Source organism: Apodemus sylvaticus, chromosome 7, assembly GCF_947179515.1.
Source record: "Apodemus sylvaticus chromosome 7, mApoSyl1.1, whole genome shotgun sequence".
Lineage (NCBI taxonomy): Eukaryota > Metazoa > Chordata > Mammalia > Rodentia > Muridae > Apodemus > Apodemus sylvaticus.
Window position 1 is genome coordinate 58,865,812 of NC_067478.1, and position 26,545 is coordinate 58,892,356.

At 44.7% G+C, this 26,545-nt stretch overlaps 1 non-coding gene across 1 annotated transcript; it reads left to right on the forward strand.

Annotated features, from left to right (window-relative positions):
- Positions 1–24,565: 24,565 nt before the first annotated feature.
- LOC127690366 (small nucleolar RNA SNORA17) lies at positions 24,566–24,697 on the forward strand. The gene has a single exon (XR_007979085.1). It is a non-coding gene; the product is annotated as a small nucleolar RNA SNORA17 (small nucleolar RNA).
- Positions 24,698–26,545: the final 1,848 nt, after the last annotated feature.

The window sequence follows — 26,545 nt, forward strand, 5'->3', positions numbered from 1 at the left end:
AGACTCTTCCTGGGGGACACGTTCCTCCTCTGCCTGGTAGCAGACTCCAGTCTTTGCCTCCTCCTATTGTGAGACATCTGGGTGTGCGGAATTAGTTCCCTGGGGACCATTCAGTAAGTCTGATAGCTAAAGGGAGGATCACAAGTGTATCTATTTAGAATATCATCACTCTCCACAGGTTGTTTCCCCTTAGTCTCTTTTAGAAGTTCTAGCTATTCAAAGATTTATGGATCTCCAGTTCAATCATAGAATCAACCTGCCCAGATTTTTTGCTGGCCAGTACACTGTGGTATCCCACCCACAGTTCAACACTTGAGAGGTAGAGGAAGGAGGATCAGGAGTTCCAAGATCATCATTGGCTACATATAGTGAGTTCTAGGTCAGCCTGAATTATGTGGGAACCATATCTTCAAAAACTAAAACTACCAAAAACCAAACCAAAACCAAAACAACCCAATCCAGCCCCCCTACACACAGAGAGACGCACGCATGCACACACGCGCACACACACATACACACATACACATTACCACCACCACCACCAACAACAATAACAATAATAAAACAAAACAAAAAACCCAACTTGCTTCCAGAAGATCCTGCTATACCACTCCTGGGCATATACCCAGAAGACTCCCCACCATGTAATAAGGATACATGTTCTACTATGTTCATAGCAGCCCTATTTATAATTGCCAGATGCTGGAAAGAACCCAGGTATCCCTCAACAGAAGAGTGGATGCAAAAAATGTGGTATATCTACACAATGGAGTACTATTCAGCCATTAGAAACAATGAATTCATGAAATTCTTAGGCAAATGGATGGAGCTAGAGAATATCATACTAAGTGAGGTAACCCAGACTCAAAAGGTGAATCATGGTATGCACTCACTAATAAGTGGATATTAACCTAGAAAACTGGAACACCCAAAACATAATCCACACATCAAATGAGGTACAAGAAGAAAGGAGGAGTGGCCCCTGGTTCTGGAAAGACTCAGTGAAACAGTATTCGGCAAAACCAGAATGGGGAAGTGGGTAGGGGTGGGTGGGAGGACAGGGGAAGAGAAGGGGGCTTACGGGACTTTCGGGGAGTGAGGGGGCTAGAAAAGTGAAATCATTTGAAATGTAAATAAATTATATCGAATAAAAAAAACAACTTGCTACAAATTTGAAGTTTCACGTACATATAATTTTAGGAGAAATTATATCTTTACGAAATGCTAGAATTCAGACAGCAAAGCCTGTTTCTTCTATAAAGGAACAATCCTGACCAACATTCCTGTCTGTGAATCTCTGACTAGATTCCTCAGGTGCTGGGATTCCTGGAGAAGGGCAGGGCCACTCTCACTTCAGGGTACATGGCTGCTAGACCCTGTCTCATCCTCTGATTCTCTTTTTTTTCTTTTCTTTTTCTTTTTCTTTTTCTTTTTCTTTTTCTTTTTCTTTTTCATTTTCTTTTCTTTTCCTTTCTTTCTTTCTTTCTTTCTTTCTTTCTTTCTTTCTTTCTTTCTTTCTTTCTTTCTTTCTTTCTTTCTTTCTTTCTTTTTGGTTTTTTGAGACAGGGTTTCTCTGTGTAGCCCTGGCTGTCCTGGAACTCACCCTGTAGACCAGGCTGGCCTCGAACTCAGAAATCCACCTGCCTCTGCCTCCCAAGCGCTGGGATTACAGGCGTGCACCATCATGCCCGGCTCATCCTCCAATTTTCTAGAGTGCCATAGTCTTTCCTGGCAATGCAAGATGCCCTCTCCTCTTCTACCCCCATGAAATAAGAGACAGTCTGATTACAGGAGACACCCCCTTCTTCTGAAACATAACAAAAGGGACCTGATTCTCCCTCATAGACCCAAACTCTCTGCAGAGCTCCCATCATGACACTGTCTGTGCATCTGCCCATGGTGTTAACAAGTCTTCTAATAAATCTCTAACCAAAAAGGGCAATATGCCCCAGTGGGTGTTCCCCTTAAACTCCAAGCCCAAAACCTCTCTTTAACAATTCTCTTAATTAAATCTTCTAAGAACAGTGCTTGGTTGGTATTTCTGAATTTTTTTTTTTCATAATATATTTATTCCTCCTTAGGTAAAACTCGAACTATTGTGGTTGTTGCTAGTATGTGAGTTGAATTTTAATTTTTGCTCATGAACAGGATCCCTTCTGCTTTATGCTAGTTCTAGCTCAGGTAGCATATGAGCCAGTAATTTCTCTGTTTGAGTCACTGAATCTTTGTCTCATGCTCCCTAAGAGGACCCTGAGAGCTTCAGGGTTTCTAGATTATTCTATTTATTTACCCACATCTTTCCATAATGAGTTGCACTTCTTCCCACAGGTCACACTGTTGAAACCCTTAATATGCCTGGTGTCAGTCTTTGGAGATGGGCCCCTGAAGGGGGAAATTCAGGTTAAATGAAAGGTTCTGAAAGGCTCAGGATGGGGTGTCAGTGGCAGACTGACCTAACCTTGCACACATGCCTGGGTGCTGTCCCCAGGAGAAATAAAAAGGGAAATAGACAGGTAAAGGGTGCTGTGTTAGAAACAAACTTGCTTATAAATTCACAAGGTATATTGCTTCTGCTGACAGCTGTTTGTCAAGAAGTCCCGATACCACAGGTAGATGGCTGAGGGAGCAGGCTCAGCTATTCCAATCCTGATTCCTAATATCAACACAGCATACTTTACATAATACTCTACTGTGAGTTACAGAATAGCCACAAAGGGTGAGAGGGACCACAGCAGAGTTCAAGGAGATTCAAAGCGACCCACTGAGAGGCAGAGGAGGCTGGCGGGGATGTCCACAGAGTCTCTGCAGGAGCCCAGGAAATGAATGTAAGGCTGAGACTTCTGCTTCAGCAGCTGCTGCAGCAAGTCCACTGGATCAGAGCTGAGCGAGCCTCAGAAGTGTGAGGTGTGGGGCTGCAGAGGGCGGGATCCAGAGGAGTGTGCAGCTGGCACCTGAAAGCCAAGTCAACAGGGGAGAGCCAGGCCGAAAACCTTCTAGAGAGTTCTCTGCTTCTCTGTGCCTCTGCGCATAAGCTGGGTGGTCAGGACAGGTCAGGGAGGGGTTGATCCCAGGGTTCGGTCTCCTCTTTATGGGATCCAGGTGAGGAAATCAGGACCTTTCTTTTCCTCAGTCTGGTGTGTCCAGTAAGTTATTGGGCTTCTTTTTCCTGCTACAATTTTAATACTCTTATTAAGTACCAACTTACTGTGTGTGTATATACATACATACATACATACATACATACATATGCTCTTCTATTCCTGTCATAACTACTTGTGGTTCCATTTCTTGATTCTTCCCTCGGGGTATCCAGGTGCTGCAGCACACCAAGGATGGAAGGATGGAGCAGAGCCAAGTTCTGTGGTCTGAATTTTCCCTTGGGGTGTCTGGAGTCCAATGCACACCAGGCAGGAAAGGATGAATCCAAAGTCTGGAAGGGGTGGGTCAGCAAGATGCTGGTCAGGCAGTGAATGCTAGGAGGAGGAAGAGAAGGAGGAGGAGGAGGAGGAAGAGGAGGAGGAGGAGGAGGAAGAGGAGGAGGAGGAGTTCTCCTTGGAAGATTTCAATGTTAAACAGCTCTCTGAGACGATAGTCTATGAACAGCTTGTGCTCTTTACTTGGGGTGAACAAGGACTATAAGAACCTTAGAAAGTGGGAAGAGGTTCTTCTGAGGGTGAAATTCCATTGGCTGAGGTTTAAGATTCTGGGAGTACCTCATTTTCATGGAGAGGCATTCAGAAAATTGAGCCTGTAGTGCCCCGTCTCCCCCCTGCCCCCCACCAAGGACTTTGTGGCATTCCTCAGGTAGAGTGAGGGGGTTGGGATCCCTAGATAAGTCACAGAAGAGGAAGCCCTATTGGGAAAGAGAGTCCTCCATCCATTTTGCATGGAGCTCAGGAGAGTATCCAGACATGATAGACTTCAACCTTAAGTAGCAGGGTTTCCCAACAATTACTAATATTAACTGTCAGAGCACATCTGTGGCTACAAAGGATGAATTCAGGGAGTTTCAAAGAGAATACTTTGGGGAAAATGATTGATATATTTGTTTATGTAGTTAGGGTTTCATGTATTCCAGGCTGGCTCAAACTGGATAGATAGTTTAGGATGACCTTGGACTTCTGCCCCTCATACCTCTAGCTTTTGAATGCGGGGATAACAGGACTGAGCCACTACTCCCACTATTTGCCATGCTGGGCATAGAACCTGGGGGTTTGTGCTTGCTGGGTAGGCTCTCTACCCCCGGTCACATCTGTGCCCCTTAGCCCTCCCCCGCAAATCTTCTTTTTCTCTTTGACTCTTTTAAAAAAATATTTATTATAGGTAAGTACACTGTAGCTGTCTTCAGACACCCCAGAAGAGGGTGTCAGATCGCATTACAGATGGTTGTGAGCCACCATGTGATTGCTGGGATTTGAACTCAGGACCTCTGGAAGAGCAGTCAGTGCTCTTAACCACTGAACCATCTCTCCAGCCCTTCTCTTTGACTCTTAACATTTTCTTCTGTGTTTTCAAAACTTATCTATAAGAATTGATGGGACCTGCAATGTTTCTGAAGGCAAGCTTCCATAGACAGACAGACAGACAGGCAGGCAGAGCCTTAACTGTCAGGGTCAGGTATGGGAGACACATCTGAGAACAGGGCCTAAGCAGAAAAGAAACTCTGTCTGAAAGGAAGGCTCCTCAGACCAGCAGTACCAAGAGAGGAAGGACCTGGCTGTGACTTCCTGCACCTCAGACAAGGCCTGGGGGCATGTCAGGTAGAAGATGCTCATGTCTGTGTTCCCAGTAATAGACAAACAAGAGATCCTGCATCCAGAGATCTCTTCTCCACAATGGCTGGGATAATCCACCCGTGAAGTCACTGGCTTCTCTGCTCATCACTTTAGTAATGGCTCTCGTTGGTGGTACCCAGGATGAAGTCAGTGTGTTTCCAAGGCCTGTAGCAGAGCCAGGCTCTGATTCCTGAAGCCTCCATCACCTGCCTCCTTTGCACTCTGCTCCAGAGATGCTGGCTTCCTTTGCTCTTTGAACAGAGTTGACACCTGGTCCAGGCTCTTTGTACATTCATTTCCTCTCTGCCAAAGAGCTCCTCCCTCCAAATCTTTGATCCTTGTCCATTTTCCTGCTTTTATTATATTAAATACACATTAATGGGTTATATAATGTATAAACAGATTAATGTGTTATATATAGTATATGAATATATGCTAATTTATAAATATACACTATTGAGTTATATATACATATGTATATAAATAGATACTATGCATTTTATATATATACATAAATATAAACATATGCTAATGGGTTATATAATATATAAACACAGAGTAATATGCTATGTAAATACACATGCACGCATAAACTAATGGGTTATATATGTTCATATAAATATATACTGATGGTTTAACATATATGTAAACATTGACTAATGAGTTATATATAAAATATAAACTATAAATATATATTAATAAGCTATATAATATGTAAATACATACTAATAGGGCATATGCATATATAAATATGTACTAATGGGTTTCATTATGACATTTTCATCCATGCACATGATGTATTTTCATTATTACCAACCCTATCACCTCTTCTTGTGCCCCTCTGTGGTGGTCTGAATAAGAAATGCCCCTCAGAGTCACCTGCATGAGCTCTTGGTCTTTGTTGGTGGTACCATTCGAGGTGGTTCTGGAATCTCCAAGAGGTGGGGCCTGCTCCTGGAAGAAGTGCGTCAGTGGGCGTGAGTGGGGGTTTACAGCATTTGTCACTTCTGCTTCCAGGATGTGGATAGAAATGTGATCTCTCATTTCCCGGAGACAGCTGACTGCTGCCACGTCTCTCCCACCATTGTGGAAGCTTCCTCTGGACCTGTGAGCGCAGATAATTCCTCCTTTTAGGAGCTGCTTCTGGTCATGGCATTTTACCACAGCAGAGAAAAGTAGCTAGACAGCCTCTCACCCTGAGGATCCCTCTCTTCCCAACTAGTCCTCCTTGTACTTCAGCTGGGATTCCTTTGGGTCTGTGGCCCAGTGAGTTTCATTGGGATTGTTGACAGGGGAATGGCCGAGGGCCACTTTGCTCTTTTTTCCCCCTCGAGGCTCTGTTGAGGTGTCATTTCCTCTGGAAGATCTCTGATAACATCTTGAGCCAGGTCATCTGGAGGGTAGCTGCTTCCCTTCCCCTTCCTTGTTAGCACTTAAGTTATAAGTTAGTTTGGTTGTTTGTGTCTTCTTCTAGACTATGGAGTCTGTGGGGGCCAGGACCTCTTTCAGAATAGCCTGGCCACACAGCAGGAGATGGGTGGGTATATATGGGATAAACGAATATTCAGCCTGGCCAGTCAAGACAGAGTGGGAACAAGGCTCAGAGACAGCTGTGGCCCCCTTCCTTCTGGAATTCCTGCTACTCATCTTGTCCAGCCTTGCTTGCTAAGAAGTTCAGAAATCGCTGTCTGCATGGGAGATACAAACCTTCCCACAGACCCTGGGACCAGGCCCCTTCCTCTGGTGCTGCTTCCTACCATGATGGGTAAACTTGGTCATCAACTTGACTATATCTGGAATAACTAAGCTGCAGCTCACCTGTGAGGGATTTTCTTGAGTAGATCATTTGAGATGGGAAGACGCACCCTCTCTGGAAGGATACGGAGTGGGGAGCTTTTGCTTTTTACCTGTTTCACTCTCGATGGCAAGCTCATCTTTCTTGTTGCACAGGTAATCCTTTGCTGGCATTAGAACCACACAAACTGAGAACCTCTCTAGGAATCTCTCAGGGCTCCAACACCAGATTGGCACTGCGGAGATGTCTAGTCTTATGGACTGAACAAGTGCGGGATTCTTGGGCTTGGTCTTCCCATCAGGAGAGAGCCATTGTTGGAGCACCTGGACTATAGTCTGTAAGTCATGCTAATGAACTCCACACACACACATGCGCACACACATTCTCTCTGCTCTGCTCTGTTCTATAGAGAGTTCTAACTAACACTCTGGTCACCCCAGCTCCCTTCCTGCAGGCAGCCCTGGCTATCCTCCTTTGGGCATCGTGAACCAAGGCATACTTCCGGTTGTCTAGACCAGGTCTACCCTGGCGGCTAATATAGATTGTCCATTTGACTCATTTAGAGACAAACCTGTCTTTGAAGGAGTTCCTAGATCGATTTAGCTAAACAGGGCTGACTCAAGCTTGTCTAATGTGGGTGGCACTGTATCGTGGGCTGGGGTCTTAGTGACTATGGAGACAAAAACAACCTGATCACCAGCGCTTTCTTCTGTGGATACAATGTGTCTGCCTGCTTCACACATCTGCCACCATGCCTTCTCTGCCATGATGGAACCTTCGAAGTATGGGCAGAAACAAACTCTTCCTTCCTAAATTGCTTTTGCTAAGTATATTGTCACAACAATGGCAAAATCCATCTATCCACGACTCTTACACTTTTTAGATGTATTGGTTTGCATGCACAAAAGTATGTGCACCACATTCATACCTGGTACCTAAGGACAGCAGAAGAGGGCATCTGAGCCACTGGAACCGGAGCTGCCACGTAGGTGCTGGCAACCACGCCTGGGTCCTCTGTAAGAACAACAAGTGCTTTTGATGACTGGGCCATCTCTCCAGTTCTCTAACACATCCATCTCTGGATGTATCCTAGAGGCAGCCAGTCTGAAACAGTGACTTTGGGGCCACAAGCTCCTACCACACCACAAATGGCTCCATCTGCTTGATAACTGATGTCGTGCCTTTTGTCCTCACAGCTTGACCCAGAAGAGGATATAGTGGTCGGGGATCCTTACAGATAGGAACCGTGAAACCACTGAGCACAAGTTCATTAGAGACCCTGAGCCACTGGAAGGGAACCAGACCATCTTTGCAGATCATTCTCATTATAAAACCCAGGACGAGCATCCCTCCCAAGTCAAGAAACAATCTCTTAGACTCCTATGTCAGGGATAAAAGAACAATACTTTAAGAAATGCTAGAGGACTAGAGAGATGGCTCAACAGTTAAGAGAGCTTGTGGCTTCTGCAGAAGACCTGGGTTCAATTTCAAGTATGCACACATCATGACTCACAGCACTCTGTAACTCCAGTCCCAGTAGGTCTTGTGCCCTCTTCTGGCCTCCACAGGCACTGCATGCATGAGGTGCACAAACATGCTGGCAAAACATTCTCATACATAAAATTGAAAACAAGAAAGAAAAAAACAAAGAAGCAGCAATAATAACTTTGTCAGTTACATGTTGTTCTACTAAGTGCTCCTTTCTGGAAGGTATTTCATTCAGCTAGTCTATTACCATCACCCACTCAACAGGCGAGGAAGCTGAGGTTGGAGATTGGACATGGAGTGATGCTTTTAAACTCACTTTGCAAGCGGTACTGTCAGAATTATAAAGCAGATAGTACTCTCTATTTGACATACTTATTTAATTCACTTACCCACACTAACTTAAAAAAAAACCCAACCTTTATAGAGCGAAGGTAACCATTGTACAAGCACAGTCGAATGGCTTCAGTAACGTAATGGAGTGTAGAGCTATCACCACGAATCCAGTTTTAGAACGTTTCCACTAACTCGGAATGTTCCCTCATCCCCATTTTTGGTTAACCACCACTCCTACCCCAGCCCCAGGCAAGCACCGATCTATTTTCTGTCACTGTAAATTAGCTTTTCCAGACACTTGACTTAAATGAACCCATGCGGTATCTTCTTTCACTTTACTACAGAAATTCCACTTGTTTTCTGAAGCCTGTGTGGTTCAGTTCTCAACACGCCACTCAGAGGTGTGGCATTGGAAGCAAGGAACATGGTACACCTTCCTGCTGCAGGAGCCCCAGGGGCTTGTAAGGACACCATCTTAGGCGCTGTTTAGTAGTGGAGAAGCAGGGTGCGCTACAGTATGGGAAATCATCACACTTAAGTGATTTTTCTGTTCATTTATTTCACAAACCATATGGAACGTCTATCTTAATCCATGGGCTTCTCCTCCAAACAGCTCTAGGAGTGGCTCCTTTCCTGGCTGTGGTGGAGCACGCCTGTAATCCCAGCACTTAGAGGTTGGGAGCAGGAGAATCTAGGGTTTGAGGTCAGCCCAGGCTGCATAGTGAGACCACACCTCCACTCATACACACATTAAATAAAATTTGAACTGCAAAGCAAAGCCCCCAAAAAACTATTTTAAAAGCTTAATACAAAGGCCCAAAACAAAATGAGTCAGCCTACCCCAGGCCAGTAAGAAAGCACTGTCTGATTTGATGTATATTGCTTTTGCTCTGTTTAGGTGTGGGCCTTGAATTCCTGATCTTTCCAAGACTTTTAACATGAAAGGATGTTGAATTTTGTCAAATGCTTTCTCAGTATCTAATGAAATGATCATGTGTTTTTCTTTTCTTTGAGTTTGGTTATGTAGTGATTTACATTGATGGGTTTCTGTATATTGAACCATCCCTGCATCCCTGGGATGAAGCCTACTTGATCGTGGTAAATGATCGTTTTGAATGTGTTCTTGGATTCTGTTTTCAAGAGTTTTATTGAGGGAAAATTGGTCTGAAGTTCTCTTTCTTTTGGGTCTTTGCGAGGTTTTGGTATCAGTGTAACTGTAGTTTCATAGAATGAATTGGTTAGTGTTCCTTCTGTTTCTATTTTGTGGAAGAGTTTGAAGAGTAATGGTATTAGGTCTTCTTTGAAGCTCTGATAAAATTCTGCACTAAACCCAACTGGTCCTAAGCTTTTTTTGGTTGGGAGACTTTTAATGACTGCTTCTATTTTTTTTTACTGGTTGTGGGACTGTTTACATTGTTTATCTGATCCTGATCCAGTGGAAAAAAGACAGCATTTTCAATAGATGGTGCTGGTTCAATTGGCAGTCAACATATAGAAGAATGCAAATTTATCCGTTCTCATCTACCTGTACAAAGCTCAAGTCCAAGTGGATCAAGAACCTCCGCATAAAACCAGATACACTGAATATAATAGAAGAGAAAGGTGGGAAGAGCCTCTAACACACATGGGCACAGGGGGAAAGTTCCTGAACAGAATACCAATGGCATATGCTCTAAGATCAAGAATCGACGAATGGGACTTCATAAAATTGCAAAGCTTCTGTAAGGCAAAGGACACTGTCAATAGGACAAAACAACAGTCAACAGTCTGGGAAAAGATCTTTACCAAACCTACATCCAATAGATGACTAATATTCAATATATACAAAAAACTCAAGAAACTAGACTCTAGAGAACCAAATAACCCTATTTAAAAAATGGGGAACAGAGCTAAACAGAGAATTCTCAACTGATCAAACTCAAGGGCTGAGAAGCACCTAAAGAAATGTTCAACATCCTTAATCATCAGGGAAATGCAAATCAAAACAACCCTGAGATTCCACCTCACACCAGTCAGAATGGCTAAAATGAAAAACTCAGGTGACGGCAGATGCTGGCTAGGATGTGGAGAAAGAGGAACACTCCTCCACTGCTGGTGAGATTGCAAGCTGGTACAACCACTCTGGAAATCAATATAACGGTTCCTCAGAAAATTGGACATAGCACTACCAGAGGACCCAGCTATAACTCCTGTGCATATACCCAGAAGATGCTCCAACATGTAATAAGGATACATGCTCCACTATATTCATAGCAGCCTTATTTATAATAGCCAGAAGCTGGAAAGAACCCAGATGTCCCTCAACAGAGGAATGGATACAGAAAATGTGGTGCATTTACACAATGTTCTCACTGATAAGTGGGTGTTAACCCAAAAGTTCAGATTCAATTCAATTCACAGACCATATGAAGTCTAAGAAGAAGGAAGACCAAAGAATGGATACTTCAATGTTTTTTAGAAAGGTAAACAAAATACTCAGAGGAGGAAATATGGAGACAAAGTGTGGAGCAGAGACTGAAGGAAAGGCAATCCAGAGACTGCCCCACCTGGGGATCCATCCCATACACAGTCACAAAACCTGGACATTATTGTCGATGCAGGAAGTGTTTGCTGGCAGGTGCCTGATATGACTGTCTCCTGAGAGGTTCTGCCAGAGCCTGACAGAGACAGAGGCAGGAGATTGCAGTCAACCTTTGGACTGAGTTTGGGAGTCCCTGATAGAGGAATTGGAAAAGAGACTGAAGGAGCTGAGGGGGTTTGTAGCCCCATGGAGGGAGCAACAGTGTCAACAAGCCAGACCCCCTGGAGTTCTGAGGGACTAGACCACCAACTAAAGAGTACACATGGAGTGACTCATGGCACTGGCCACATTATGTGGCAGAGGATGGCCTTGTTAGACATCAGTGGGAGGAGAGGCCCTTGGGCCTGAGGGTGTTCAATGCCCCAGTGTAGGGGAATGCCAGGGTGGGAGAACAGGACTGGGTGGGTGGGGGAGCACCCTCATAGAAGACAGGGAGGGGAGGGATGGGATAGGGTGTTTCCGAAGGGGAGACTTGGAAAGGGGAAAACGTTTGAAATGTAAATAAAGAAAATATCCAATAGAAAGAAAGAAAGAAAGAAAGAAAGAAAGAAAGAAAGAAAGAAAGAAAGAAAGAAAGAAAGAAAGAAAGAAAGAAAGAAAGAAAGAAAGAAAACACTGTCTGAAGGAGGACTTCTTGTCTGGTTCGGCTGAGGTATGACCTGTGGGAGTCAGTTCCCACAGTTCTGATGCTGTGGCTAAGCAGCCCAGTCTCCTGTGTACTGGCACAAGCTCTCCGGCAGAGAAGCAGTGGAATCCACCAGGTAGAGCCTGAAAATGGCAGAAACAGACCATGGCAGAGAAGACACAGCCAAGTCCTAAGGGCATGCAGGATGAGATAGCATCACTGGCTACAATCCCTCCTAAGAGTCACTGATAGCATTTTGTTTCTTCCCAACTCTTTCTAGACATCCCTCTTCCTCTCTAAGCTGATAAATAGTACTTTTTATGTACCAGGCACTGGGGACCCAGTAAGCCTTTGAATCTGTGTTACAAAGCCAGTATCTATTAGCTGTGATCTTTAGGGAATTTGGGATCATTTTAAAGAGTGCTGCTGCGATTGCGTCTGGAGATGTAGTTAAGTTGGTACACTGCTTGCCTATATCATACATAAAGCCCTGAATTTTATCCCCAGCACTGGATAAAACCTTGTGTGGGGTTGTATACCACCAAGAACTTGGGAGAATCAGAAACAAGAGGATCAAAGTTCAAGGTTATCTTTGGTTATGTCATAAATTTGAGGCTAGCCTGGGCTACATAAGACTCAGTCAAAAAAAAAAAAAAAAAAAAAAAAAAAAAAAAAGAATGAGTGCCAGAACTGGGCTGTCTTAAAATATCGTTATGCTAGAAATGACATCTTTTGCAACTATTTGAACCTACAGTGAACATTTTTAGATGTCAACTTAAAAATATACAAAGGGGAGCACAGCTTTACAAAATTCATCCTTCAAGTAAAGCAGCCAAGGGTTTTATAAGCCACCATCTTAGACTTCTGCTCAACCTGACTGAGGGTATGCCCAGGATGGATACTGAGGTTGGTGGAGCTGGACGGGGTGTGGTGAGAGGAGAGTTACAGCTTCTGTAGTTTTTCTGCAAGGATCTTGGGAAATAAATGTTAAAAAGGAAAATCAAACCGAGGGATGCTATAGATAGAACGTGAATTCAGCTTCTGAAATATCCAGATGGATGTGCACTGACTATCCCAGCTGCGCCCGCCAGCACCAGTGTTCTGATTCAGACCCGGATGCTCAAGTCCGGATGCTGAGTCAGTTAGAGACATCCACCCCATCATCCCCTATGGTATTTGCTTGTGTTTCTTTTCTTTTCTTTTGGTTTTTCGAGACAGGGTTTCTCTGTGTAGCCCTGGGCTGTCCTGGAACTCACTCTGTAGACCAGGCTGGCCTCGAACTCAAAAATCCACCTGCCTCTGCCTCCCAGGTGCTGGGATTACAGGCGTGTGCCACCATGCCCGGCCTTTGCTTGTGTTTCTTAATGTTGTCTCTTTAAATTCTTTAAGGATCAAGTTACTCTATGGTCACTATTAGTTCCCCCACTCCCAAAAGTCACTCTGCTTTACCTGAAAGATTGTTGCCAGGTTAACTAACTAACTAACTAAGTAAGTAACTAACTTCTTGTTTACAGATTGCAGGAAACATCATGGTGTAAACGTCACTGTGTAAATACAATGAGGACTCATAGTCAGCCGTGAGGTCCCTCTAAGTCTGTGCTAATGGATAATGCCTCGAGGGGCCTGGAATGTAACTCAGATGGTAGAGTGTTTACCTAGTATGCATGAAACCCTGAGTTAGAACCCTAGCATTGTGTAAGCTGGGTACTATGGTTTGTGGACGTGTGTGCACATGCATATGGAAAGTGGGTATATGTGCGTATGTGTGTGGAGGTCAGAGAACAATCTCAGATGACATTATTATCCACTGTATTTTTTTTTGAGGCAGGGTCTCTCCCTGGAACCCAGGGCTAATAGGTTATACTAGGCTGGCTAGGCAGGAAGCCTCTGCCACCTCCTTCCCATGTCCTCCGTGCTGAGATTTCAAGCACTTATCACCACACCCAGCTTTTTACATGGATGCTAGAGACTGAGTCAGATTCTTGCTTTAAGTGGCAGGCACTTTACTGACTGATCTAGTTCCCAGACCTCTATGGGAGGAACACACGTGTTCCTCCCTGACCTTTTCCAGATCTCAAAGTGCGGACCATGTAATCTACTACTTCATTTGTTCTTTCATTGGTATCCAGTGGTTTCTTGGTTTTGTGTCTTTTAGAAACAATGGGGGCTGAGAGCCAGCTCAGCCCTCACTAGCATGGCTGCTTTCAGAGAATGAAAGGTCAGTTCCCAGCACCCACCTGTATCTCTAGCCCCAGGGGATCTGATGCCCTCTTCTAGGCTCCTTGGGCACCTGGATACACATGTGCATACATATGCACATAATTAAAACATAACACTAAACCCTAAAACCAACAGATAACATACAGTCAAAGAAACAAATCTCTGCTCAAAGGTGGGGACCATGCCCCTCAGACATATTCTCCAGTTCATTATTTTATCCCTCCTCCCTCGGAGCTGGGTTCAGAGGAAGCTCTTTGTGTTTTCTTGATTGATTCGTAGCTTCCCTGAAATTGCTGGTCTAGAGAATCCATTGCAGGATAAAAATGGAGACTCATCCCTTAGGGACAGCCCACTAAGAAGCAGGGCAACCGTGTTCTTGCTGGGAAATTGAGATGCAAGAGGCAGTACAGCAGGAGTGCATTGCTTACCTGCAGATTTTTATGCTGATTGGTGATTCCTATGATGCCCTCCTAAGTGTGCGCGACAAGGACGAAATTTTAGCTGGAGCGGCCATGGTGACCCCATGTAGGTGGGAGACAGCCTTCCGAGGGTTTATTGCGCTCTGTCCTCCCTCCTGCCGATGTGCGAATTAACTCCATTGTCTATGAAATTAGACAACTCTTACCGCTCTTAGCCAAAGCAAGCTAAATAGCAAGTGATTATTCCAGAGGCTCTCTTAAGTGAGGACAGAGGAGCTTAATGCAAAAACCAAACAAACGCACTTTATGCTAAATATCAATTACAACAGACTGCATACGGAAGCTAGAAAGAATTTTGTACATATATTTTTTACTTTCTAGATTTTTACATTTTCTTTTCATGTATGTGTGTATATAAGAAGTGGTGGCCGACGGAGGCCAGAAGACAGGATCAGATGCACCCAGAGCTGCAGTTGCAGACAGTTGTGAGCCATCAAACATGAACGCTGGGAACCAAACCCAGGCCCTCAGCAAGAGCAATAGGTTCTCTTAACCACTGAGCCACCTCTCCAGCCCTGAATCTTCTCCTTTGTTTCTGCATTTTTATCCCATTTCTTCCTAGTGCTTTATACAGCTTATTGTACAGTAAAATGGCTAATTTCTTATAAATTTTAAATAGCATGGTAATCTGACTTTCTTCTAAGACACAAAATTCTAGGGACTTCCCCATGGGTTCAAGGACCAGGGCTCCTAAATTAGAACCATTGTTTCCCATGAAGAGGTCCCTGCCCATCTAGTTGGGGATAGGCTCTGGCTAAGTCACCCAGCCTGCTCTCCATCCAACCCCTGGGCTCAAGCACTGCTCCTGGGTCAGCCTCTCAAGCTGTGGGGGCTGCAAGAAGGGCAGCATCTCACCCTCAAAACCAAGGCTCTTGAAGCCTGAGTTCTGTCGTGTCATTCCAGTGTCATTTGCTCTCCAGACATTAGTGTGTGAGTGTGAGTGTGTGTGTGTGTGTGTGTGTGTGAGAGAGAGAGAGAGGGGGGGGCATTATGCGTTACATTCTGCAAACCGGTTAGGATCAGGAAGGTGCATAAGCCTTAGATGGCCAAGATTTCAAGGGCAAGCTAGGGAAGACCATGGCGAGCAGGAAGGCTGCCTGGGAGCTCTCCCCATGCTGTTACATGTCACTCCCCAGCCTGCTTCCTCTGTAGGGCCCACCCTGAGTCGATTTTTTTTTTCCTGAATTGGAAGTCTGAATCCTTGATTGTAACTGTGATTTTGATTCTGATGCTTGTCTGCCTGTATCATATTTGGCTTAAAGCTAGAGTCTTTGGTCCTGCCAGAGGTGTTTTGTTTTGGGCTTTGTGTAGCCCAGGTTAGCCTAGAACTCTAATTCCTCCTACCCATACTTCTGGTTGCTGGGATTACAGACATGTATCCATTCCTGAGTCAACTTAAGGTCATTAAACTATAATTTTTGAAAATAGATTTTCTAAACCACCAAATCAATCCATCTGTCTGTCTATCTATCTATCTATCTATCTATCTATCTATCTATCATCTATGTATCATCTATCTTTATGCTACCGACCAGAAAGGAAAAAGAAAGCTCAATGTGACCAAATCTTCATAAGGAAAATGTGACAGATACACATGGCCTGTGCCTGGCGTGTAAAAACTATGCAATTCATTCTTTTAAAATTTTTTATTTATTTATTTATTTATTTATTTATTTATTTATTTGTTTGTTTGTTTGTTTGTTTATTATGTACAGTATTCTGCCTGCATGTATACCTGCACACCAGAAAAGGGCGCCAGATCCTATTATAGATGGTTGTGAGACACCATGTGGTTGCTGGGAATTGAACTCAGGACCTCCGGAAGAGCAGACACTGCTCTTAACCTGTGAGCCATATCTCCAGTCCTATTCAATACATTCTTATTATTATGGTTTTTATTAAATGAAATTCCCATAGCATCAGTTTTGTGACATTTAATATGTTTATGTTTCTACGTGGTTCCAAAACAATAGATATTTTTTAAATTATTAAATCTTATTTATATCTACTTAGAGAGAGAAAGACAGAGAGAAAGGAAAAGCTCAGAGCTCAAACCTGCCTGGAACTTACTGTGTTCTCCATCTTGTGACCCTCTTGTCTCAGCCTCTGGAATGCTGGGATTACAGGGAAGTGCCACCTAGCCTGGCTTCAACAGCACACAATATATGGTGTTCTTTAACTGTAGATCCAGGCTTGTTTCTTCCTTTTAATCTTTTTTTGATTTGATATCTTTTCTTCTTTCTTTTCCTTTCTTTTCTTTCCCTAATTAGTGCTAGAGATTGAACCCAGGTTCACACCCATGTGACACATGCATTCCACCATGAGCGTGACCCTGTCTGTCAGTGAGCCAGCAAGCTGTGGTCCTCCATGGTTTCTGCTCCTGCTTGAGTTCCCATCCTGACCGTCCTTAGTGATGACTGTGAAGTCATAAGCCAAAGAAGTCCTTTCCTTCCTTAGGTCACTTACATGGGGTGTTTTGTCACAGTAACAACAAATTAAAACCTAATACATAAGGTATTATTGTGATAGTTAATGTTGTCAACCTGACTGGCTCTGAAACACCAGACAAGAATCCAGGTACATCCATGAGGAACTACTTACCCTCTGGGCATGTCTGTGAGGGGTTATGTTGATCAGGTTGCCCTCTATCTTTTGTTTGAGATAGGTTCTCTTACAGGCCTGGAGCTTTACCAGGTAGGTTCGGATAGCTGGCCAGTGAGCTTTTAGGATCCCATCCTAACCTGCCGAGGATCTTCACCTCCTGTCTTGCTAACATTGGATTCCGAACGCATGCCATTATGCCCAGCTTTCTACGTGGGTTCTAGTGATACAAACTTAAGTCTTTATGCTTTGGAAACAAGTGATTTACTGACTGAGCCATCTGTCTAGCCCCAGAGCAAATTTTAATGCCAAGGGTTTGAAGGGGAAAAAAAGATAGGCAATCATACTTGACTCAGCTGTGAACAATAGTCAGGATATAAAACATTGCTGATAATTGGTCTAATTAAAAATCATCTGTCACTATCCTGAGAAAGCTAAGGGAAGAGAAGTGTATGGGGCAGAAGTCAGGTCGAGCCTTGTAGATAGTGAAACTCACAGCTCCTCTTCTCTAGTAGTAGGATCAAAAGGATGTGTGATCATGAGAGACCAAGAAGCATCAGTACCAGAAGGCCTGGCATTATAATTCAGTACATGTATTTCTTTGATGCAAGAAAAATGAGAAGAAATGAAATCTAGAGTAATAAGGGACAGGGGAAATCACAGAGTCTTTTAGAAGAACATGCATTAGTATTTGAAATTCCTGTTATTAATTTAAGAGCTGTCACTGTCTTTTTTCTTAGGTCACACTGTATTAGTCAGGGTTCTCTAGAGTCACAGAACTTATGGGTAGTCTCTACATAGTAAGGGAATTTGTTGATGACTTTCAGTCTGTAATCCAACTCCCAACAATGGTCAGCAGCAGTTGTGAATGGAAGTCCAAGATCTAGCAGCTGCTCAGTCCCACAAGGCAAGCAGGTAAAGAAGAGTGACTCTTCCTTCTTTCAATGTCCTTATGTAGGTATCCAGCAGAAGGTATGGTCCAGATTAAAGGTGTGTGCCAGCATGCCTGGATCTGGGACTTGCTTTGCCCCAGATGACCTTGAACTCAGAGATCTCCCCGTCTTAATCTTCTGAGATTCACAGCCACTGTGCCTCAAGATCTCCAAGCCAAGATCCAGGTCAGAAATTTGTATCTCCCAGCCTTTAGATTAGGATCACAGGTGTGCCTTCCAATTCTGGATTGTAGCTCATTCCAGATTCAGTCAAGTTGACAACCAGGAATAGCCACTACACACACTTTCTGCTTCTGTCTCCTGCTTACTCTGAATGTGCGGGTCAAGGATGACACTTCCCCTTAACAATGATGCTAGGAAACATTTGTTAAAGAGGACCTAAGACACTAATTTAAAAGCTAATTTGGTTCAAAAGTACATAATCTCCTCGACTACAAAGTGTTCCAAATATGTTTTAACAACTTCCTGTCAGAGAACGAGGATATGGCTTTAATGTCAGCTTTAGCTCATTAAAAATAGAAGAGTTAAGGTAAAAACCTATTTTATTAATACAAAAATAATTTCTCAGATACAAAGAGCATCACTTAAACTCTTATGTTTTTCTCTTTGTCTGTGGAACAATCATTTTAATGCAGAGAAAGACAAATAATTTCACTCCAGTTAGCTATTTACAATCATTGAGAGTTCTAAAGACAGCTTTTCTTCTATAATTTTAGATAATTAAAATAATTATCCACTAAAGTGCATTGTGTGGCTTATTATGCAATGGATTTTAGAATTCCCAGTTGAAAGTTGAGGTTCAAACCTTCAAACTCTCACTGACTCTGCGATCTCAAGCTGATCTTCTAATCTGTTTGAGACTCAGTCCCCTCCTTAGGTTGGAGCGACACAGTAGTCAGTCTGCAGCCTTTCCTGTGGAGATTACCTTGGGTGGGGTAGGTGAAGGGATGGTTTTAAAAAAAAAGATTCATTATGATGATGTTTTAAAATCACATGTGTGCACGTGTGTCTGGTGGGCAGAGGAGATTTGTGCACGCGAGTGCAGTTGCCTGAGGAGGTCAGAAGAAGGCACCTTTTCCTCAGGGGTCAGTGTGACAGGTGGCTGTGAGCCTCCCCGTGTGGGTGTTGATAACCAAACTCTGGTCCTCTGCAAGAGCAGGAAGTGCTCTTAACCACTGAGCCCTTTCTCTAGCCCTGAACATGTAGTATTTTTAATTGCATCTGTTACTGATTGACTGATTGTGTGTGTGTGTTAGAAAGAGAGAGAGAGAGAGAGAGAGAGAGAGATGGAGGGAGACAGACAGAAAAAGAGAGAGAGAAAGAGAGAGAGATGGGGGAGACAAAGAGAGAGAGAGAGAGAGATGGAGGGAGACAAAGAGACAGAAAAAAGAGAGAGAGATATGGAGAGAGAGAGAGAGAGAGAGAGATGGAGGGAGACAAAGAGACAGAAAAAGAGAGATATGGAGGGAGACAAAGAGACAGAGAGAGAGAGAGAGAGAGAGAGAGAGAGAGAGAGCGCCCATGCTATAGCACTTACAGGACCAGCATCTCTCCTTGCACTTTGTGGGTCCTAGGACTTGCCCTCAGATCATCATCAGACTTGGTGGTGAACGTCTTTACTCCGTGAGTCATCTTACCAATCACTCCTCTTCTCCATTTTCTGTTGTTGCTGTTGGTTTGTTTGAGATGGTGCCTCTTGCAGCCCAGGGCCTCAAACTCACTGTGTAGCCAGGGAGAATCTTGAATTCCTGATTAGCCTCCCCCCAAAGCCCCACCACCTGAGTGCTGGATTACAGGTATAAACTGCCATGCTGGGTTGGAGATTCCATCCTGAGGGAGCATCACACACAGCGTGCAAGGCCATGTCAGACAGTGAGGAAGGAGCGCGGGGGCAAGCAGCGAGGTCATGGGGATGGTTTAGAAAGGCTGGTTAGGGAGCACTTACCCACAAAGTGTCTGGTTTTGACTAACATCCAGATGGTGGACTGTGTGAAAATCTGGATCCAAAATGAATGGGAGCTGAGGCAGAATGGATGGTCAGGGGAAAGAAAGGTCTTGACGTATTTGAGTAGGAAGGGGTTTGTATGGCGAGAGTTTAGTAAGGGACACCAGAATCAAACAAATGAATGAATGAATGAATTTATCTAGTACTCCTTGTTTTCAATTTGTTCATTTTTTTATTTTAAGGCTTTATTTATTTTACGTATGTGAGTACACTGTTGCTGTCTTCAGACACACCAGAAGAGGGCATTGGATCCCATTACAGATGGTTGCGAGCCACCATGTGGTTGCTGGGAATTCAACTCAGGACCTCTAGAAAGAGCAGTCGGTGCTCTTAACCACTGAACCATGTCTCCAGCCCTTGTTTGTTTGATGTAACTCAAGATGACTTCAAATTCATTATGTAGCCAAGGATGACCTAAACTTCTGATCCTTCTGCCTCTAATTCCCAGGTGCTGAAATTAGAGGAGTGTCCCACCAAGCATGGCTTACGAGGTGGCTTTAGAGAGCAGAGAGTGTTAGATTTTGAAAGCTGGGCATGGTGGCAAACTCCTGTGGCCCCAGCACTCAGGCAGCTGGAGCTCGAGGCTGCTGAAGATTGGCGGGCAGCCTGGGTTTCAGAGCAAGACGCTGTCTTGGAAATTTTTTTTGTTTAAGGATTTTGATTTTGTTTGAGGTAAGAAACTGCAAGCTAGTTTAAGCAGAAGTTTGGATTGCAAACTTATAGTGAATGGGCAATAATTTTGAATATGTCACTGAGACCTTCCTCCAAGAATGATTGACTTTTAAGGACAAGAATCATCGAATTCTGTCTTCTGAATAGAGTAAAGCAGCTGACTCAGGCTTAATCAGGCTTTGACCTTCTGCTTGGATTTGAGAGAAAGAATAAGTCAGGGACAGCTGAGCAGCCCAGAGATCTGGCCAGAGGTTTGATCAGGAGGAGGCCCACTTGCTGAGGAAAAGGTAGGCACAACCTCAAAGCACTAAGCCTGTGCCAGGTGGGGCACAGGGGAGCTGTGGATTTTGTTCTGGTGATCATGACAGCAAGCCAAACACCCAAATGCAGAGAAGGGCAACTGAAAATAATTGTCGAGAGCTATGGACTCCATAGCCCCTCTGGCCTCACACATCCTCGGAGACACCTACTGGGGAAGGATGATGCTAGCTGGCAGTAGCCACAGGGATGATGGGACAGTGATGCTAACCCTTCTCATCAGCACCAAATGCATAAACAGCACCCAACCTCCTCTGTCTTAGTCAGGGTTTCTATTCCTGCACAAATATCATGACCAAGAAGCAAGTTGGGGAGGAAAGGGTTTATTGAGCTTACACTTCCACGTTGCAGTTCATCACTAAAGGAAGTCAGGACTGGAACTCAAGCAGATCAGGAAGCAGGAGCTGATGCAGAGGCCATGGAGGGATGTTTCTTACTGGCTTGCTTCCCCTGGATTGGTCAGCCTGCTCTCTTATAGAACCCAAGAGCACCAGCCCAAAGGTGGTACCACCCACAAGGGACCCTCCCCACTTGATCACTAATTGAGAAAATGCTCCACAGCTGCATCTCATGGAGGCACTTCCCCAACTGAAGCTTCTTTCTCTGTGATAACTCCAGCCTGTGTCAAGTTGACACACAAAACCAGCCAGTACACTCCTCCTTTTGCCATGCTGGGGATTGAACTCAAGGCCTTATGTATGCTACATAGTTCCACCCCCACTGTTGGAGTCAGAATCTCATACTCTCCTATGCCCTAGGTGACTTGGAAGTATCTATGAGCTTCAGAGCCTTCTGCCTCCAACGTCTAAATTCTGGGACTATAGGAATATGGTTTATGCAGTGTTGACGATGAACCCAAGGCTTTCACTGGGTGTGCTAAGTAAGCAGCCTACTAACTGAACTATAACCCCAATATCCTATGCACCCCTTTGGGGGATATTGTCTTGCTGTGTAGCCCAGGCTAGCCTTAAACTTGCAACAAAGCTATTTCCTCCTAACCTCTCTGCTGGGGTTACAGGCGTTTGCCAGCATGTCCAGCTCCCCCCACCCCCTTTTAAGAGCCCTGTTAGGTGTTTAATTCAACTGAATCATGTAGGTGGGGCAGGAAGAACAGAGTTGTTTGTTTGTTTGTTTGTTTTGAGTCAGGACTTGTTTTTAAAAACAGAAGCTTTGAAAGAGACAGCCAAAAGTGATCCAGGGCACGAAGAAAGGGATATATCTGACAAGGACATTAACAGTCATCCACACACAAGGGAAAGAGCTAATGGCTGACAGTAGGTAGGTAGTCAAGTGCATCAGTAATAATGAGAAGACTGAGTCAGGCAGACTCACGGCCAAATTTTGTCTGCATATGATGGAAATAAATATTTGTTGAGTATTTGTTACATAGTCACTGAGCTGACAAGGGCTTGGGAGAAAACCATCATAGTAAAATTCTTACATTGGACCTGATAAGTAATACAATAAATAAAAATGGAAGTGTTGGAGGTTCCCTTTGTGAATCAGTGCCTCTGACCTCCAGTAGGCCTAGGAGGCAGGTACCACATTGCCCAGTGTTGACGATGGGGAGTCAGAGTCACAGGGATGCTAACCAACTCGCTGAAGCACAGACAGATGGACAGGTAGCTTGTGACGCGTTCACAGCATGAGTTCCCTCAGAGAAAAGAAGAAAATGTCTTCTGAGTATTTATGCTTCCAAGGAGAAGAGAAAAGCTATTTCCTGAGTTCCCAGTGACCACGGCTTTCTGTATGATGTGCAGGGTCAGGTGCCTCCTGGGGGAAGCCTACAGCCGATTGCATCACCCAGGGCACCGAGACCGGCTCCTGAAGACAGGTCCAGCACAGTCAAATGTTGAAGGGAAACCAAGACAATTATGACAGAAAGTCATGTTTCTAAGAGCAACTCTATACAATTAATTTTATTTTATTTTAAGTGCAAGATCTAGATTGCCCTTTTTTTCCCCTTTTGAGAGAGAGATTCTCCCAAGAGCCAGGCAGGTCTTGAACTCACCACGAATTTAAATCTGACCCTGAACTCTTCATCTTCCTGCCTACCACTTCCTAAGTGCCAGGATAACAGGCTTGTGTCACCATGACCAACTTGTATTGTCTATTTCGATAATCAAATCTAACGTAATCTATGTATTTATTTGTGTGTCTTTGGATTTCTATTGCTGTAACCAAAGGCAGCGTGGGGAGGAAATGCGTTGTCCTACATGTCCACAGCACAGTTCTTTATTGAAGGAAGTCATGACAGGAACTCAAGCACAGCAAGCGCCTGGAGGCAGCAGCTGATACACCGGGCCAGGGGCAGTGCGGCTTGTTCGCCCTGCTGTCTTATAGCACTTAGGACCTCAGGTGTGGCCACTCACAACAGATAAGCCCTCCTACATAGATCACTCATTAAGAAAATGCCCAATCTTATGGAGGCATTTTCTCAACTGAGGTTCCTTCCTTTCAGATGACTTCAGCTGTGTCAAATTGACATAAACTAGCCAGGACACTCTGTATCATCTATCATCTATTGGTCAATTGTCTATTTGTCTGTCTATCTATCTATCCATCTATCTGTCTGCCTATCTATCTATCTATCTATCTATCCATCATTCTTCTATCTATGCATTTATTTATTGTAGAAGATGTACCCACGGCTTTTCACACATTAGGCAAATGTTCTACTATCGAGTTCTACACAAAGTTAGCCCTGTTAAGATTTCCAATCCTGGTGCTTCTATTTCCCAGGTTCCAGGGTGACAGGCATGAACCACTAAGCTCCACTTACGCCATCCTGGAGATGGGTCCTCCGGCTTCAGGCACGTTAGGAAGCCCTCTGCCAACTAAACTACATCCTGAGGTCATCATTCCATTTCTTGCTTTGACAGAAGTAAACACTGTCTTCCAGTTCTCTTACCTATGCAGAGCGATGTCTAGTGACACACATCTTGGCAAAAAAAGGACAGAAGCTGTGGGCCTTGTTGTTTATTGTGTGTCACGACCTGTCTGAGAATACCTCAGCACTGGGCTGGACAGACTATGGGGTGGGGGGCTGTCCATCAGGTACTTTTTTGGTGGTGGTATTCTCTCTCTCTCTCTCTCTCTCTCTCTCTCTCTCTCTCTCTCTCTCTCTCTCTCTCTCTCCCTTCCTTCCTTCCTTCCTTCCTTTTTTCTTCTTCAAGTCAGGGTTTCTCTGTGTAGCCCTGGCTGTCCTGGAACTCACTCTGTAGACCAGGCTGGCCTCAAACTCAGCTACCCACCTGCCTCTGCCTCTGAGTGCTGGGCTTAAAACGTGTGTGCCACACCACACCAGGCTCAAGGTGCTTTCTTTCTGAAAGCTGTTGGATAAAAGAAGAAAAGCGTTTCCAAAATGGATATGCAGTGGGATTTTCTATCTGCTCTCTTGCTGGGAAACTGAGTTTAGAATGAATGCATGTTGTTAGGAACTTATTTTAGAATTTCTGGCCACAAACTCTTTGGGGAAAAAAATCTTTATTTTTGCAGTAAGTCAGATCATGCTATCTTAAGTCTCAGTTGTGAGTTATTTAAACACACCCGAGGCTGAATTTGCCCTCTTTACACCAGCAATTACATAAGTTAAGACATAAATAACCTAAAGAAGAACTTTCCCAATATTTTATGGTTTTTGTTGTTGTTGTTGTTGTTTCTGGCTGTGCTTAACTGTTGCTTAACAAATGAACAAATTAACAAACAAACCAAAACTCCCCTACCCCTAGAGGCATTGCAGGTTTGGCTACTGTGTCGCATGTGTGTCAGTAGGTGGTAGAGAGGGGAGAGGCCATGTTTATACTCAGTGTCCTGACCTGGGAACATTTCAATGATTAGTAGTCTAACACTCCATAAAAAAGAGAGCCTGAGATGACCACCAGTCCAGCACCATGAGGATCAGACAGGAAGCTGGCCTAAAATGACCACCAATCTAGTGCCATGCAGGCCTAGATGGGTTCCCAGGGCAGGAAGTGAGCCTGAGACTAGAAGAACCTCACCTGGACTGCAGGCCCCAAGTGGGAGTGAGTCTGAGACAGACAACACTCAAATGGGCCCACTAGGTGGACATGGGTAAGGAGTGAGCCCAAGATGGCCACCAGACCAGGGCCATGGAGCCTGGACAGGGACTAGCCTAAAATGCCCACCAGTCTGGTGCTGAGCAGGCCTGGAGGGCAGGGGTGTGTGTGGCAGCAGAGCATGCCTGAGACGACCCCCGCCCGGTGCTAGAATGCACAGACGAGGCCATACACTCCTGAGATCACTCCAGAGATGACCCCACACCCTCAGAAACTCTGGGCACCACTAGGAGGAGCAAGTAAGTGATGGAGAAACAGAAGGATGAAAACACAACAAAGAGAGGCAGAAATGTAGACATAAGGGTAGCGAGGAACAGCCTGATGTGAGTAGCTGGTAATGCCACCTGGGGCCATGGTGGGGCCCTGGTCTATGCTGCTACGGAGGGGCCACATCTGGGTCTGTGACCCTGCAGCAGCAGAGGTCTGTCACCACTAAAGGCCAGGCAGAAGTCTGTGGTCTGGGGTGCTGCCAGGGGACTTATTAATGTCTGAGGGCTGTGCAGAACTGGCCCCACCCCTGGCCTGGGCATCCTGGGAGAGCTCTGCTCTGGGGGTGTGAGAGCAGGAGAGCTGATGTCACCCATAGCCAGCTGCAGTACTTGGGAGCTTGCACAGATGCGCACGCGCGCGCACACACACACACACACACATACACACAATTTGGGAGTTGTGGGTGAGCCAGCCTGAGGATATGAATGTGGGAGAGTTAGCTGGCCTTGCCACTAGTCTTCCCATGATGGCATGGATGATAGATAGATAGATAGATAGATAGATAGATAGATAGATGATAGATAGACCCCTCCCCTTTGCATCTCAGCACCTTTGGCAGGGTCTTGAGAGCCGGAGAGTTGGCTGGGCCCCTCACCTGCTACAGCATTTGGGAGATCGGGCCCTGTACCTCTCCTGGGCGGCAGGGTAGAGGTGGCTCTGGTTTCGTGTGTGTGTGTGTGTGGGGGGGGGTTGTGGGGTTGCTGGTGAGTCAGCCCTCAGGTCATGAGAGAGCCGGCAGGCTGACCAGCTCAGATACCTCGCAGACCCAGATCCAGGGCTTTGAATTGGCTCACCCCAATATCTACTCCATTGGTGAGCTGCTGGAGTGCCTTCAGGAGCCAGTCCTACAGATCTAAAGCTGCAGGGTCTCCATGCAGAGCAACAGCAGGAGACCTGAGAGGAGTCCCAGTGAGGCTCCAGTATCGACAGAGGAGCAGAAGCCAGAGGCCTCGTACCAGACCAGTGAGTCACTGCAATGAACGTTTGGAAAAAAGGAAGTGTGGACAAAAGGGTGTGCTGTGGGACACACTGTGACGTACCACAGCTTCCACAACAAGAATTTTTTTCTCTGTTGGGAATTGAGGTTGCAAGGGTGGAGGGCGGGTATGAGGGGAGGGGGAATGGATGAGATTGGGGTGCATGATGTGAAATGTACAAAGAACCAACAAAAAGTTAAAAAAATATTTCTGAGATGGCGAGACAGCAATTAACACTATATTATGTATATATAAATCATAATTGTGAATTAGCTTAGACATGAAGAGTAATTACTAGCAAAACAACTAGTCAATTATAATATATTCAGATATATAAATATCCATTATATTTACATGTAAAAGAGGGAAAAATG